The 2358-nt window shown below is 43.9% G+C and overlaps 1 pseudogene; it reads left to right on the forward strand.

Annotated features, from left to right (window-relative positions):
- The first annotated feature begins 1581 nt into the window (after positions 1–1581).
- On the forward strand, positions 1582–1961 carry LOC120222729 (annotated as a pseudogene).
- Positions 1962–2358: the final 397 nt, after the last annotated feature.

The raw sequence follows: 2358 nt of genomic DNA on the forward strand, positions 1-2358 counted from the left end.
ATGTCAGCCCTCTTGGTCTGTCATATCCCTCCACTAAAAGAAACCCACTCTGACTCTTGATATGTCTAGGTAGTTTATTAAGGACTCTATATTCAGCAATTAAAGCCTAAGGAGATTTCCTACCCCTGTCTTTCGGAGCTAAGAATGAAATCACTTTTGCAGAACAGTATTTTAGAGCATTTACCTCCACAGTCAATTATGCCAAACTTTATGCAGTCGTTAAACAAGCATAATTTTCATTCTTGGAAAGCAAAGCACAGATGCACATGTACATCCTGGATAGGAATGACTGATGCATAATTTACAGGTTCAGGGAGTTGTGATAATATCCTTCAATGTCAATGATGTTACGACAAACTCACTGGACTAAGAAATAAAATAATTTTCAATAAGACACTATCAACCCTGTTCTGACATTGACCCTTTGTTCCTCTATACTTATCCTGAGTTCATGCCCCGGCTGCTTCCCCAACTCCAACACTAACAATTACCCTTATGGGAGAAGTTTGCATTTTTGCATTTCGTCACTATGTAAACTTAACCAAGATTATCTATAAGCTTTTATTGCTTTCTCTTGGTTGAATACTGCTACTTTAAACTCACAAGATAAAGTTGTGAAAAATCTAGGAAGTCCAAAATTTGGACCTCTCAAAAGTTCTGATTTCTTCTCTGATCCTTAACCACTCTGTTACATTATTCAGAATGCCCAAAGCAGTAATCAGGGAAAAGTAAACAAGGCAGGAGACTTTCAACTGAAAGGCAAAAGGTGCAGGCAGGCAGGCAGACCGACAGAGCACTAGCTACCAACCCCTCTTCCTGTTTAAGGAATCCCTCCAGCAATGTTCTCCCCGCTTATACATCAAATCTTCTCTCCCTAATGGGTCATTTGAAACGTAGAGTGATGATTTCAGCTTCCCTTGTCCCTTTAACAACTCTCCACTTTCAAAACAAATCCCCAACACACACACACACACACACACACACACACACACACACACACAGACTCAGATTACAAAATGTTCAGTGCACATCTAACTAGTTGTGAGATAGTCAGGAGAGGATATGAAGATTTATTCTATGTTCCTATCCTTCTCTTCCTGATGACAAAATATACAATAATTTGGGAAATCATACTAAAGAAAAAGAATAAAAACCATATTTAGATACCTCCCTATCCACTCCCTACTGCAATCCCAAGGGGAGGGTGGATGCCTAAAAGCATCTCCCCGTAAGTATAAGGGTGATTTTGGATGGAGGAGATTTCCAAGCACTTCTGTGGTGAGCAGGAGACTCAGGAGGATGTCAGGAGGATCTGGGAAACAGGTCAGCAGGGAGAAGGAGAGGAACAAGGCAAGGCAGGGTGAGGCAAGCATCACTTCTGGTTACCTAAGCAACAAGTCTGAGGGAGCGGGGATTTCTAGGTTTTGTGTTCACTTACAGTAGTCACTTGACAGTATCTGGTGAGATGATTCAGATTTTTATCCCCAAAAAAGGTCAGCCAAAAGAGTGAAGAGCTCTCTCCAGACTCCAGAGTGACATGGTCTTTAATCCCTGCGTGGCAATCCCTGATGCACTGCCCTGATGCCCAGGGAACACAGAGCAACCTGTAAGTCCAACTACTTCCTTAAGATCATCCAACTTTTGGATGATTATCCAAAACGCTTCATCGTGGGAGCAGACTACATGGGTTCCAAGCAGCTGCAGCAGATCCACACGTGCCTCCGTGGGAGGGCTGTTGTGTTGGTGGGCAAGAACACCATGATGCACAAGGTCATCTCGGGGCATCTGGAGAACAACCCAGCTCTGGAGAAACTGTTGCCTCACATCCAGGGGGATGTGGGCTTTGTAAGATCCAAGGAGGATCTAAGGAGATCAGAGACATGCTGCTGGCCAACAAGGGGCCTGCACCTATCAGAAAGAGTGAAAGGGAAGCATTGCTGCCTCCTCAGGATTCCCTGTAATATGCTATAAAAGGCTCCAGTTGGACACAGAAGATGACATACATGACACACAAAGGAGCCAATGCTGGATGTCCTCCATGTCCGGAGACTCAACTACGGATATCAAGAGCTGGACTGCAGTGGCATCTGGGCGAGAAATGAGACTAAGGGAGTGAACCAACCTTTATGCTGCCACACCATATACTGTCCGCATAAGCAGACTCCCTCACTTACTTCCACAGCCAGCTAATGGAACCTTGAGCCCAGTGAAACAGAAGCAGAACTGTGAGCAAGGGAAAGAGAAGACCGGGAGAGGGAGTAGGGGCAGCTGAGAAACTAATACACAAATCCGACTGAATATTTATACAAAAGAAACACTTAAAATGCAGTTGACTAGAATACATAAAGGTGACAGAAT

Source organism: Hyaena hyaena, unplaced genomic scaffold (genome assembly GCF_003009895.1).
Source record: "Hyaena hyaena isolate Hyena2069 unplaced genomic scaffold, ASM300989v1 scaffold_900, whole genome shotgun sequence".
Classification (NCBI taxonomy): domain Eukaryota; kingdom Metazoa; phylum Chordata; class Mammalia; order Carnivora; family Hyaenidae; genus Hyaena; species Hyaena hyaena.